This window comes from Monodon monoceros, unplaced genomic scaffold (assembly GCF_005190385.1).
Source record: "Monodon monoceros isolate NGI ecotype Baffin Bay Population unplaced genomic scaffold, NGI_Narwhal_1 Super_Scaffold_15, whole genome shotgun sequence".
In the NCBI taxonomy this organism is placed as follows: Eukaryota; Metazoa; Chordata; class Mammalia; order Artiodactyla; family Monodontidae; genus Monodon; species Monodon monoceros.
Window position 1 is genome coordinate 15001223 of NW_021703771.1, and position 15207 is coordinate 15016429.

A 15207-nucleotide genomic window follows, 5' to 3' on the forward strand; every position below is an offset into this window, starting at 1 on the left:
ATTTGATATATGTATACATTGTAAAAGGAATCCTTCCATCTTTTTTTTTTTTTTTTTTTTTGCGGTACGCGGGCCTCTCACTGCTGTGGCGTCTCCCGTTGCGGAGCACAGGCTCCGGACGCACAGGCTCAGCGGCCATGGCTCACGGGCCCAGCCGCTCCGCTGCACGTGGGATCCTCCCGGACTGGGGAACGAACCCGTGTCCCCTACATCGGCAGGCAGACTCTCAACCACTGCGTCACCAGGGAAGCCCTCTTTCTAGTTTTTTGATGAGAACCTTTAAGGTCTACTTTCTTAGCACACTTCAGTTGTACAATACGGTGTTATCAACTACACTCACCACGTTATACATTAGATCCTCAGACCTTATTCACCTTATAGCTGAAAGTTTGTACCCTTTTACCAACCTCTCCCTATTTCCCCACGCCCTACCCCCTGGCGGCCACTTTTCTACTCTCTGTTTCTATAAGTTTGAGTTTTAAAAAACACCATATATAAGTGATACCATGCAATATTTGTCTTCCTATACCTGGCTTATTTCACTTAGCATAATGCCCCAAGGTCCATTCATGTTGTCACACATGGCAGAATTTCTCACTTTCTCATGGCAGAGGGATATTCCATATATATTTTTATATATATATATATAAAATATTATATTCCGTATATATAATATTCCATATATATATATTCACACATACATATGTGCACAGTCTGTTTCATTTGCATGTATTTTGTGATTTTCACAATGATATATTAATATACAGTGTTTTAAGTATATTAATAATTTGAAAATTTCAACCCATGAAACTACAGTAATGCTGGGAAAGCACTAAAGTTAGAATTTTACTTTCTTTTCAAATACTTTTTATTTTTCAAGCTCCAGTGCTTTTCTTACAAGATTTATTTAGGATCCATTGTTTCCTGCATTCCTGAAAATCTTCCCAGAGACATGATTCCAGATTCTACTCTAACATTATCCTTCCCAAATTTTGCTAGATATTTTCATAATATTTGGATATTTCTATCTTCCTGACCTCTTCTCCACATAGACTTGCCTGATTTAATAGAATAATGAATTTTATTTGGACAAGGTCTTGGAAGTTATCTCAGAGCAATCCCATCTCTAGTTACATGACTTTCCAGCCTTAGCTTCAACAATTTTCAGGGACTTGGCACCCTCTATTATATAAGGAAATTCTTTTCAGAGTTAAAAATGTTTTTCTCTTATTACTCCCAAATTGCCTCTGTGTTACTAACATCTAGATGTTTTAACGTCTAGAATTTTCTCCCATAGCAAAAGCTGGTTGTCTATAAGGCAATAAGTAAGTCCCGTACATAAGAACTAGTTCAGTTCTGAGAGCACATTCGTAAGTCCAATTTGTTTGTAAGTCTAACAGAGTTAGCCTAGGTACCCAACTAACACAATCGGCTATATAGTACTGCACTGTAATAGATTTATAACACATTTCACACACATAATACATAAAAAACAAACACAGAAAATAAAGAGGACATTTCTAATTTTGTAGAGGATGCACACGCATGACAATGTACGCCAGACACATGAACTAATTTAAGTGATTGGATACGTGAACACACACATTCGCATCTTTGAAAATTCGCAACTTGAAGGTTCATATGTAGGGGACTTGCTGTACTTCTAATTTTTTAAATTAATTCAAACAATTAAAATAATGGATTTGAAATGTTTGTCACTATGATTTTTTCTCATTTATGCTATTTTTGTAAATATTCAATTAATATAATTAACTAATAACATTATTCGATTTCTGTGTTTCATTTTTGTGTTTTCCCCACACACATGCCAATGTCAATATAATATTTTTTATATGTCAATATAATATTTTGTCAATATAATATTGCTTTATGTAGATGAGACCCCCTACCCAGTGTTCTGCCTTCTGAACTGAAAGCCCTTAGTTCTCAAGTGGGTCCCATTACTTAGCTTTGGGGTTTGGCCACAGCCTGGCTGCTATTCTCAGGTTACGCTCTTGTTGGCTACTAAGCGATGATGTTGGAACCGAAACTCCTGGCACAGTAATTTAGCTCAGAATCTAGATTTCATGACAAATGTTGGGTGCTAATTCCAAAGATAGGTTCAAATTAAACTTCTGTTAATCCTGGGTTCCCCAGTTTGTAGCTAGCTTTCTGAAACCAAGTGAGAACTTACCAGTTACATTTAATTTTCTACTTTTTGGCTTACCTAGCTAAGATAATTTTGAATTATAATTCTTTTGTTCAAAAAAGTGCATATACCTTTTAGCCAAGTCTGATTAAAATGCAAAACAGGATTACATCTTGTGACAGAGCAGTGGCTAACATTCTCCTGATCTACAAGACACTATTAATCATTAATGCAATGCAAAGTTTTAGAATCTGACACACATCCGTCCAATAACTCTATTAATTCTAGCCTATTTAAAACATTCTATAAAGGTACTGTAACAAGCAGTCAAAATGCTTTGCCTAAATAAATTCCATTATTTCTGTTTTATTACCCTAATCAAGCAGTGAATGAATTTGGTTTACTATAATTTGTTTTAGTGAAAAAAAGTTATTTTTCTTACTAGTAGACTACTTTCTGTCTTTTCTTAATATTACAGCCTTTTCCCCTTCACTGCTGATCTTGCTTAAGGACTATCTATGAATCCTTTTGTATTGTCCGTATTGTTTTTTACAAGTCTCAGTTTGTTCTGAGCTTTATTGCCATGGATGCTATTCATAGAGGTGCATGCCACTCTCCCATGTTTATTTCTCCTTCAGTGATTTTTCCATCCATCTGTGGTACAGATTCTTTGAAAGGATTGCCTTTGATGAATCTGATACATTTTTAATATGTATATTTATTTACATGAACCTGAAAGCCAATGCCAAGGTTCTGGGTCCGAGACAGAGTATTATCACTTATAGCAATAACTGTATTAGCTCTCCATGTTCTATTATTCCCTCTTCAGAATAATACAGTCAGGGGCAAAATCACAACATACATGCCAAGGATATTTTTGTACTATAGGAGAGGAAGCCCTATATGTGGGAGTTTATATAGGTTACAGAGTACTCCTCTGTTCCTGAAAGAGGGAGAGAAATCTTTGTTCCCTAATGGTTTAAAATCCTTCAGAAAGTAAAAGGACATCTCTGGGTTTCATCCTTTGAAATGTAAACAAACACCAAGGAGATAAACCCTTTAAATCTCCCTGAGATCTCTCACTTTTCAGTCATCTTTTACCTTTCAAGACTTATCCTTCAATCCAGCTTGCAGTTTTCTTTTTTCTGAATGCCCTAATCATACAGAAACATGAAAATATTTGTTTCCCTCCACTCTCCATGAGATCTCTAATCCCTGTGTAAGGGAAGTTCCATTAAGAAAAATATACGTATACATTTTCATCATAAAATGTTTCAATAATTAGGGAGCAGATCTTTAACACGAAGAAATAGAGGATAATCAAAGGGAAGAAATACTTTGTGTATATGTGGAAAGAATAAGAGAACATACAAGTTATTGTCTTTGTCCAAATGAGATCCTTGCTTCCAGGATTTTCATTTAGGTCAGTAAGCATCCTGTGTTTTTAGATAGCAGTTTCTCACGTCTCCCAGAGGTATGACTGTCCAAGTGACCCGTACTGGGCCTAGTTAATGCCTTAATGATACATATGGTGCCAGACCCTTCTCTAATTCTTCTTCACATCCCTTAGTGTCTTATCAAGATTACTACCTTCTACCATTACTCCTACCCCCATTCTCCATACCGCAAGCAGAGTTTTTTTTAATGCTGATGTGGTCTTTAAAATATTAAATAATTTCTTCTTTTACTTAAAATACATTCTAAATTATCGCATTTAGAACACAATTCAAATTTGTCAACTCTCCTTGCTTGATTTGTCTCCAGTCTACCTCTTTAGCACCATCTTTTCTACTTCCCTCATCATCCTTTCATCATAGTGGCCTACTCTGAGATATTGAAAACAACCTCAGAACAAGATCTGTCCACTTTAAGGCGTCTTCTATCAATTTGTTTTGCCTGAAATGTCCCTTCAAATGAGAATCAGGCCAACCCACCCACCCCAAAATGTCTTCTGCTTCTCACCTGTCAAATCACAAATTGTAGCAGATTTGACTAATTATCCACCAACCAAAAAATGTGTTCCCCCTTCCAAAACAGGATTTTGAAAGGAAAGCAGTGCATATCCCATCTCCCTTGCAGCTAGGTAGAGCCATGTGACTAGTTCTGGCCAAGGGAATATGAGTGGACATGCCATGTGGTATGGCAAGGTTTAGCACTAAAATCCTTTCCTGTGCTCCTCTATTTTCTCTGAACTTTTGTATGGTTTGAATTAGAGTGACTCTCAGTTGCCCTTGAAAGCAACATGTTGACAATGTCAGCAGCTCCATCACAAAGGGTTCTTGAACAATTGTGTGGACAAGTACAATCCCTTTAACCTGTTCACCTACCCAATACTTTTACATGAATAAAAGTAACCTTCTATTGTATTTATACAGTTTACATTTTAATTTCTAATTTTTATGGCAGTTAGTCTAACCTTACTAATAAGGAGAAGTATTGCCTTCAATGTTTGTGGCCCTAGAAGAGGCTGGAGAGCAGAATGTTACTAGCTTGGGTAGCTTGTTATTTACTGTATTTAGGAAGATATTACATAAAAACAATGATCTTGGTCAAGAATTCACTGATTCAGGGGCAGAAACAAAAAGCAGAAACAAAAGGGTGAAGAGTTTTGAAACTTAAACCATAGGAAACGAGACTTGAATAGAACATAAGTAACAAAGGTTCATCAGTGTTCTCAGTAAACAGAGAAACTCAGCTTTGAAAGGTTTAAATTAAAAATTCTTCCCTTCCCCTCAAGTTTGTCACTTCATATGGCCTCAAGGTAGCTGCTATGGAGAGAGACCTAGGGGCATGGAGGCAAGGGAATAAATCAAACTTGAAAATTATGTCTAGGAGAAAATTTAAGTTGTAGTTACTGGCACCTGGTGCTGACTGAAGGCAAGTAAATCAGAAGCTTACTGTTTTTGAAAGCTGGTGTTTCCAAAGAAATGTGAGCCTTCACTAAAGGAGTCTTTGAATAGTCAAGCCTTAGACCAACTTCTTAACTATCTAATTTATATATGTAACAAGTAGGGAGTTGTGAAATCTATATTGCTCTCAAGGAGGACATACTCTCCGAAAACCCCCTTATATGTGGTTTTGGAGGATAACTACAGTTTCTTTCAGATAATAGTGTTTAGGTCGGGCTTTCCTGGTGGCGCAGTGGTTGAGAGTCCGCCTGCCGATGCAGGGGACACGGGTTCGTGCCCCGGTCTGGGAAGATCCCACATGCCGCGGAGCGGCTGGGCCCGTGAGCCATGGCCGCTGCGCCTGCGCGTCCGGAGCCATAGTATTTAGGTCAATGAAGGACTTTCCCTCGTGCCAGGGTGGAGACTTCCATGATAATTGGCAATTTGGATGCTATGATTGTTATAGATGAGTGACTGCTGTATATCTTGTATCCTTCAACATTTTGAATGGTAGCTTTTATTGCTATCCTTGCTCCACTTTATAATATAGGCATGTGAACTTGGAAAATGCACATAATTGGCCTTTTGGTACGTGGATCATTAAATTATGAGAATCCACCTCTGGAAATGATGAAGAAGACAGTGCAGCACCTATATATCCTGGACTTTGTACTGTATGCAGCAAGTGGGTTGGATTTTGAGTTATCTTCTTAGGGATGGGGTATAGAGTAATATCTGATGGTGAGAGAGGTAGATTGTGAAGAAATGTCTAACTGTCCACCAAAAACACGTTTCCTTTTTTATGTTATGAAGTGTATATGGGAAGCACAAGATAGAATTTCCCAGGTTTTCTTGCATCTAGCTGGGATCCTATGACCAGGTCTATTCAATGCAAGGTGAATAAATGAGATTTGGCTCACTTCCAAGCCAGGCCTGTTAAATGTCCCTGGACTTCTCCCTCACCTTGCTACCGCTATTTTTTCCCCATTTCAGCCAGCTAGAAGCCATATATTGAAGATTGCAGAGCCTCTTTTTTTGTTTGTTTGTTTTTTTGTTTTGTGGTACGCGGACCTCTCACTGTTGTGGCCTCTCCCGTTGCGGAGCACAGGCTCCGGACGTGCAGGCTCAGCGGCCATGGCTCATGGGCCCAGCCGCTCCGCGGCATGTGGGATCTTCCCGGACCGGGGCACTAACCCGTGTCCCCTGCATTGGCAGGCGGACTCTCAACCACTGCGCCACCAGGGAAGCCCCACAGAGCCTCTTTTAATTTAGTTCAGAAAGATGGCATGGAAGAGGGCTGTTCTCCTGACAAACCCACTTGGTCCCATGTTACAAGATCAAAAACTAAGCTTCTATTGTATTGGAGTAATTATACACATGTGAGTCTATTTATTAACGATTACTTCCTCAGAGACCATTCCTATCCATATAATACCTATCTTAATGCTTGGTCATTTAGAAGATGGTCAGTAAATATTTTTTGAATGAGTTAAATAATGCATAATTTTTAAAAACAAGCTGTTCGGGCTTCCCTGGTGGCGCAGTGGTTGAGAGTCCGCCTGCCGATTCAGGGGACATGGGTTCATGCCCCAGTCCGGGAAGATCCCACATGCCGCAGAGCGGCTGGGCCCGTGAGCCATGGCCGCTGAGCCTGCGCGTCCAGAGCCTGTGCTCCGCAACAGGAGAGGCCGCAACAGTGAGAGGCCCGCGTACTACAAAAAAAAAAACAAAAAAAACAACAAGCTGCTCATTTGAGTCTTGACCTGCAACATGACATTTCCTTTTGGAAAGATTTACCAAAGTTGATTCACAATTTAGATGTATTCTTACCCCAATATATATTTTTATTTATTATGTATACTCAGGTTTCTAATTTTCTCTCAAATCCCAATATAACACACCTAAGTTATGACCTTTTCCTAATTTTATTTAGTCTCAATAGTTTCTCAGAAATGTTCCTGTCACACACACACACACACACACACACACCACAGAGAAGCAGAATTCCTGGAATTAGCAGGAAAATAGGAACCCTCCTGGAATTACCAATTCATTCTTTTACTGTCTGAAGAAAATTAATGTTAGGCTACAGATGAAGTAATGGTCTTTCTTTTAATAAGATAAACATTGAAGGTCGTTGACCTCATTTTGACGTCGATAATTTATTATTTAGTTCTTTACAAAAATATCTAGGCCCTTTCTCATTTCACTCTTTTGGCCCAAGCCAACAATGAATTGGCCCCAGACATTGGAAAAGGGTTTCCTTTTTGTCTCTAGTACTGTGTTTGGTTCAGTGCATTTCTAGAAACTAACACCTTCACCATATGGGCTCAGAACTTTCCTAAAAACTAAAAATATAGGAAATGAACAATAAAGTTCAAAAATACAGTGTTTTATTACATAAAACCTTAACTTAGAAACTTGTAAGTTTTATTTTTCATTACAGCAAAAATACTCCTTTCAACAGATCTTCTATTTCAAGCCACATACAAATTATCATGAACTTATCATCAGGATTTAAATGATCAGAGTTGACAATGTGGCAGAATTCTTATAATTCAAGCTTTCAAAAAAAGCAAATCTCAAGTCATTGATTTTACTCAGTATCTAAAATAATCATGAGGCTTAAGATGAGTTAGTGGAGTTTGTGACAATAAATTAAAGCCTTTTATGGGATATTCTGAGTGTTCTGGTACAGCAGAAGCACCATGGAATAGAGATTCATTCTTTGAATGCTTTTTTTGGTGATTTGTTTAAAGCTTTTCACTGAATATGAAGTCTTCATTTTTGTACAATCCAACAAAAGCTCCAAAAATATGTGTTTCTAAAAACTGTTTCATGAAAACAAAAATCATTATTGCATTTTGAGATAGCTATCTTCCAAGAGAAAAAAAATCACTTTCTTGGTAAGCCTGTAAAAGCTGATGAACTCACAGATTTACATGAGAATTTGCTAAGTATGATTATTCCAAATTTCAGCTATAGAAAAGTTTTAGTGAAGTTCTGTGCAACACCTAACACCCAGTAAGTGATCACCTCTCTCAGTTTGCTTGAGACTGATCATGGGGGTCTTAACATTCTCTTCAGCTTGACTGAACTTTAGGATGCCTTTTTCCTAATTCTTGGCCCCTGACCTCCCTTTACTTAGAGCATTTACTTTAGGAAACTTAGAGTTGTAAATTGTTTTCTGTCCCTTTGAGATGTAAATCTTCTCACAGCCCCTTGACAGTTTCACAACCCAGGAATGTCTTTCCGGGGGATCTGGGAATCATCTATTTGATATATAATCATCATGAAAGATATCATGCTATCTCCCTGTTTTTGTGTGAGGTAGGAGCTTAACTTCAATAAACAACAATTAACAAACACAAATGGCCTAACCCTATTAATCAATGCCTCCCTAATATTCCCCAGTACTTTTCCACTAACTCTCCCTACAGCTTAAAAACCCTCTCACCTTTGTTTCAGCGGAGTTGAGTTCAATTTCTCTCTCCTGTTGCAATAGTGTTGAACAAGGGTTCTTTGATTGTTTAACTCCATTTGATGCATTTTTCTTTTGACAGGACTTTCCCAGAGTTAGTATTAAAAACCCAAGTCACAGGAACCATCTCAGACCCAGGCAAACCAGAAGAGTCAGGCTTGTTTGTTTTTAACACAACCCTTAAACTCATTTATAGGTAGTTCTGAAGCCTGATTTTCTCTCAGAAGAGCATGAGTTGCCAAAGACCATGCTGCTGTGTGTGGTGGTCTGCACATCATTATTCTGTTGGACAGAGTAGGTGCTCAATAAATATTTATCCAGTAAATAAATGGAGTTAACTCAACAAGGATATGAACACACTAATGTCATTGAAGCATTTGCCTTTACTGTTAGATCAATACAGAATATAGGATGACCCTTTTTCACCTATCCATTCATTTAGTGATTCATTAATTTATTCATCTATACATTCAACAAAAAGATATTGAGAACCTCCTATTTGTCAACCTAACAGATTTTTCCCTGCCCTTTAGTAGTTTATAGACTAGAAGAAGAAATAACAATGAATAAGAAAACAACAAAAGCAATGACAACAACAACACACACAATTTAGACTGTGGAAAGTCCTGTGTGATATGAAAAAATGTAAATTAGGTGTTGACTATAATCTTCTATTTTCACTCTTTTATAATCTTTTAAAAGTCCTAAAACTCTTTAAAGACTGGAGATTTGGTTTTTTTGTTATGGCTATGCAAATATTGTCCTGAATGTCATGAGGTGGTTTAATATATTCTTTCAATATACTAAACTGTTAAGAAGGAAAGAATATATGTATCTACCGAGGCTCGTATACTAACTACTATAACAATTTAGCATTTTAGGAGACCATTTTTTGCATCCTGAATTATTTTAAATATTAAATAATGAATTTCAAATTTGTATTTTAGAACATGAAATTGAGTCCTTTGGGAGAGGTTATCTTGTGAGCAAGCTAATAGCCCTCACATGGCCAAACAGATGGAATTTTGCTGCTGACATCAATTTTTCCTATCATGCTGGGAAACAAAAAGTGATTCCTATTCCAAGTAATACAGGAGAAAGACTGATATGGCCGTGTCTGACTAAGATGTGTGGATGGTCATTGGAGTATATGTCACTTCTATGACTTTCTTTTAACACAGTAGAATAGTTTAATGTGCTTGTGTGTGTGTGTGTGTGTGTGTGTGTGTGTGTGTGTTTGACTTGTGAAGTGCTATTTTTAAATGAGTATATACAGTCAGAGCAGTTATGTCTTTGCTATGACTGTTAGGGTAGAAATTACAAGGCTTACAAATGACTGAAAAAATGTTTTCTAGTAATGTTTTTCATTTCTCCTAGCCCAGTGTTGGTTAATCAAGCATGCTTCATTCAACTTCACTAAGATTCTTGTGGGGTTGCTAGAGAGGAGTAGGTTGAACACTTGTGACATACTTTAGCAGAGGTGTCAGCTAACTGGATTCATGGTTCACAAAAAACAAAATTCTTACATGCCTAAACACTTGTTAGTCAAGTGGTGCAAACCTATTATATAGATGTGAAATTTGTATTGGTTAGGACTATTTTAATTGCAAATAACAAACCTCAATATGAACTGGTATAATCAACAACCACAAATGAATTTATTGACTTTATAACTCAGCAATCCAGATAAAGGATGCTAATGTGACTTGGCACAGTGAATAAGCCACTAGTCATCTAATTTTTTTCCTTGTCTTTTTGCTCCATCTTCCATGGCACTAGTATTCATTTTCAGTTCTACATGGTGGCCCCAGGATTTTCTTTTATGTAGAGTGCAGTTCTGTATCCCATATTATCTCAGCAATTCATGCAGAGGAAGAAAATGGCTACTTCCCTGTGGTCTCCCTTACTTGAACTGTGTTATAGGTTCACCCTTAAATTGAATATCAAGGCCATGGTGATGAGATGAATTGATTGGATTAAGCCTGTTCAGGACCACTTCAACAGCATTGCCACTATACTGTTGGGAGAAGTAAACTTCTCCAAGGGTAAATCAGGCTACTTTTGATTGAAGAAGGAGGAAATAGGTGTTTCACATTCTAAAGGCCACTACTAAAAGTTCCCATATAATTTATACAAAGACATATTAGCTGTCAAATAACCTCTTCCAACATGTCTCATGGACAGTGAAGTAATATCCTTGTAGTGTCCTTTCTCCTTCCCACTTGATTCATCCTTCCCAGAAAGGACTCTTGGATTATCTTCCTGAGTTTTCCATACTCCTTCTCTCCAATCTTCTAATTCTCTTGTCCACACAAGGCTCTCCAACCTCCCAGCCTCTACCAATTTTAAGATGCACATCAAATCCCTATTCTTTTATTTACCCACACAGAAGCATTTGGTGGTCTATCAGGTAGAGCCTCAGTGACACATGATAACTGGACTCTATACCATTAACTAAAGAAAACTCTTTTTCCTTTCCTTGAAGAGATAGAAACTAGTTTTTGTAAACCACGATTGTCTAATCTTTTCTTCTTGGAAAAGAGGAAATTTATTTTTACCCACTGCTGGAAAAATATTCTCTTTTCATCAAAATGAGCAGAATGATTCTTTAAAATGCTAAAAGAAAAAGGTAAAATTAATTTTAGTTTAACATTTATATTCTGTTATAATATTACTAAAGTATATCTTTGCTGAGAAGAGATGCAAAGAGAAGAGAAGGCTATGAGTTAGTTATAAATTCATGCTAATCTACTCAATTTTTCTATTTCCAGATAACTTAAAGGGTAGGATGATAGTAATAATAGCAAACACACATATAGCATCTACTGTGTATCAGGCAATGTTCAAACATTTAATAATTTTTTTGATTCTCACAATAGCTCTATGAGATATGTAATATTATTACCTACATTTTAAATAGAACTATGTCACAGAGTAGCTAAGCAACTTGCCCAAGGGACATAACTAACAGGTGGCGGAGCTGGGTTGTGAACCCGGGCAGTTTGGCTTCAGAATCCAGGTTTTTACTTTTAACCCTATACTACTATGGATGATTATGTTTTCTGAGTTGGTGGTTAACTAAAAAGTGACTTAGATGACATGATGAAATATAAGGTCAGAAAGATGATTCTATTAATTTTATTCTTTTTAGATTAGATTAGGACCCAGAAAAGTCTATTCAGGGAGAATATGAGACTTTTGTCTACTTCTGTAATTCTAGGGGATGCCAACTAGCTATTGTGCCCCACTCCATATGTGAAAGCTTATTAGTTATCTGTTTTATATATTGTAGTGTGTATATGTCAATACCAATTAGGACAAATCTGAATCTTTTCACTTAAATTGCTGTCAAGCCAGGTCTACCCCATGTTATCCGTACACAGTTTCTTTTGCTCCCAAATCAGGACTTTACCTTTATTCTTATTTTGTTATACTGTTTGAAACTATCATGTGTTAGAGTACTCCTGAATCTCAATTTTGTCATTTTTTTAACCATTCATTTCAGATACATATATATTTCATATATATCTATATACATTTCAGATGTATATATATATATACGCACATCTTCCATGTTATTATAAAAAATCTTTTATAAGAAAGAATGAAAGACCAAGCCCTGTATGGAATAACCATAATCACTATGGGTTTATCTAGTTTTGAGTTTTATTTAATGTTTCCTCTCTATTCTTAAGATTTCTGATTCCTTAGCATAAAAGCTTTTTGAAGTACTTTTAAATATTTCAATAGTTGTGTTACTCTTAACCTTTTTTATGATGGTTTCTATAGATAATGACTGTTTTCATGAATATTTAACCAAAGAAGTGTAATAAGCTGAGGTAATTCTCTGCCTAGTTTAACATCTATTTTATATGGTGATTCATATGGCATCCTTTATTTTATGGTAGTTAAATATTTAGTCTATTAAAATAAGGTAAAAATTTTAAAGAACATTCATTTCAAAGTGGTTAGGATTCTCTTTTTAAAAAATTAATCAATTTTTGGCTGCATTGGGTCTTCATTGATGCATGGGGGCTTTCCCCGGTTGCGGCGAGCGGGGGCTACTCTTCGTTGCAGTGCATGGACTTCTCATTGCGGTGGCTTCTCTTGTTGTGGAGCACGGGCTCTAGGCCCGCAGGCTCAGTAGCTGTGGCGCACAGGCTTAGCTGCTCCACGGCATGTGGGATCTTCGCGGACCAGAGCTCAAACCCGCATCCCCTGCATTGGCAGGCGGATTCTTAACCAGTGTGCCACCAGGGAAGTCCAGGATACTCTTAGATAATAAAATATATGTCCCTTTTTATTGTGATAATAAAGAGCATACCTGTTTAGCATGTGGACTGCGGGTCAAACAAGCTTTATTGTGTCTCTAGTAAAGTATTCTGGATCAAATAGAAGATATTGATGATGATAAGTAGCTTCTCTTTCTTTTCTTTTTTTTTTTTTTTAAGAGATGTGAAAGAATATGAAGACCAAGCTTTATTATTTGGAGCTTGAAAACTTAGCAGCAAAACAAACTATTTGCATATAATGTAGTACAATGAGCATTTGTTCATAAAAGACTCCCAAAGTCTTAAAACTTCATACATAAACCAGAGTGAAATCCACTAGGTTGGGCTTCCCTGGTAGTGCAGCGGTTGAGAATCTGCCTGCTAGTGCAGGGGACACGGGTTCGAGCCCTAGTCTGGGAGGATCCCACATGCCGCGGAGCAACTAGGCCCATGAGCCATGACTACTGAGCCTGCGCGTCTGGAGCATGTGCTCCGCAACAAGAGAGGCCACGATAGTGAGAGGCCCGCGCACGGCGATGAAGAGTGGCCCCCGCTGGCCGCAACTAGAGAAAGCCCTCACACAGAAACGAAGACCCAACACACCCAAAAAAAAAAAAAAAAAAAAAACCATTAGGTAAATGATTTAAAGATGTCCAGAGTAGCTTATTGAGAACTGCTAGATACTCTCTCACCTGCATGACCAAATCATAAACAAGCTTATGCAAAACCAAGTTCTGGATAACTCACTCTTATGGCTCCCCAATAACAAGCTCAGATAAGGCAGATCAAAGCTAAGAGATAAGCAACTGCCCAAGAAACATAGGTTACATGAAATTGCCTTGCAAAATCTTGGGTGCCAACAGTTAATCCAACTCCAGTGAAAATACATATCATTCCAATGGTAATATATGCACAGCAGCACCTTCGAGGAAGTGCACTACCCACTGAGGAAATTTTTTTGCAGTGTGGGCATTTTGCCAGAGTGTTGAACCTCAGTTCCATCCACAAGAACATGTTTCCACAGTGCCCACACATGATCCTTGTACCTTCTGATTGGACTGGCAATGCAGGTTGAGCTGGCTGTTCTTCAGAAATAAGCATTACTAGGCCAAGGTTAATTATGTGTCTACAGGTGGGTCTTGGACATCCTATTTGCTGTGATGTGTCCTTATAAACGAGGAGACAATTACGAGGGCATCTAACATACTTCTTCCTTGTTGGGGGATTGTCGGCTGGCCTAGAATCATTGTAAACCGTGCACCTAACCACATGCTGGTGAAGCTTGCCATCCAAATTGATGAGAGACTGGCACACATGGCACTTTATTACTGGAATACCACTGGCGTCTGGGCTGGCGATGGCTGTGTATGGAGGTGGGAGTTCTGCTCTGGGGCTGCTTTCTTGTAAGTATAGTGGGGACATGGGAGTGACATTTCTTGAATGGGGTGCGGAGAGCAGAGGCAAACGTTCGTCCACCCCATCAGCAGTCGTGACTGCAGCAGTGATGGCGGGGCTGGCAGGGAGAGGCTGAGTCTAGTAGTTTCTCTTTCTTAAATTCAGTTTCATATTTATTATTAGATTTGAAATTGAGAGGTTTTAAAATCATGCCTTATTTTCAGTGCAGGAGATGTTGATCTGAAGAATGGAATTTGAAACTTGGTTCTGTTAATTAATTACATGAATTGAATGCTCAAAGCTTTATCTTTATGTCTAGTAAAGTAATAATAAGAATACCAATCTTACTGGTTTTTAAGGCATTTCAATGAGATAGTATATGTTAAATTATAATGGTATTGCTTGCTTGGCAAATGGTAGGGAGCTTTTTAAAAAACCTTCTTCACTATTTAGTACAACCATAACCTTATTAGGAGACTAGTGTAGGTAAGTGGTCTATTAACTTTATGAGGGGGTAGAAGGCTCACAAAACATATTTTGTTAATATTTCAAAATATGGATAATTCAGAAACTTCAAACATTGTACTGTTGCATGAAATGACCTTCACAGGTCATTTAGTAAACAGTACTTGAAGTATGCTTGGGTTGCAAGGAATGAAATGGGTGACATTAGTTTAGCACAACATATCCTGTGGAATCAGCGTGTAACTTTTATTTTCTCCTTTAGCTTTGAGTGAAGAATGCAATTTCAGTTGAGCACAGAGTTGGAGATTCAGACAACTAGGGTTTTATTACCAGCTCCATCAATGACATACAGTGTGCCATTAGGGAAAAATTACTTTTCTGAACATCAGAATTCTCTTCTTTAAAATGGAAATGAAGTTGGTGGCTTGGAAAATAATGTTGGATTTGGCAAATATACGTACATTCAGTATTCTAGAACACCTTTGATTTAATGAGACAATGAAACTCATACTGTGTTTATAATGCGAAGAAATAGCAAATAGGTGTAGTTGTAAATAG

General features: G+C 37.6%; 1 pseudogene; it reads right to left on the bottom strand.

Annotated features, from left to right (window-relative positions):
• Window positions 1-13560: 13560 nt before the first annotated feature.
• LOC114895803 lies at window positions 13561-14211 on the bottom strand (annotated as a pseudogene).
• Window positions 14212-15207: the final 996 nt, after the last annotated feature.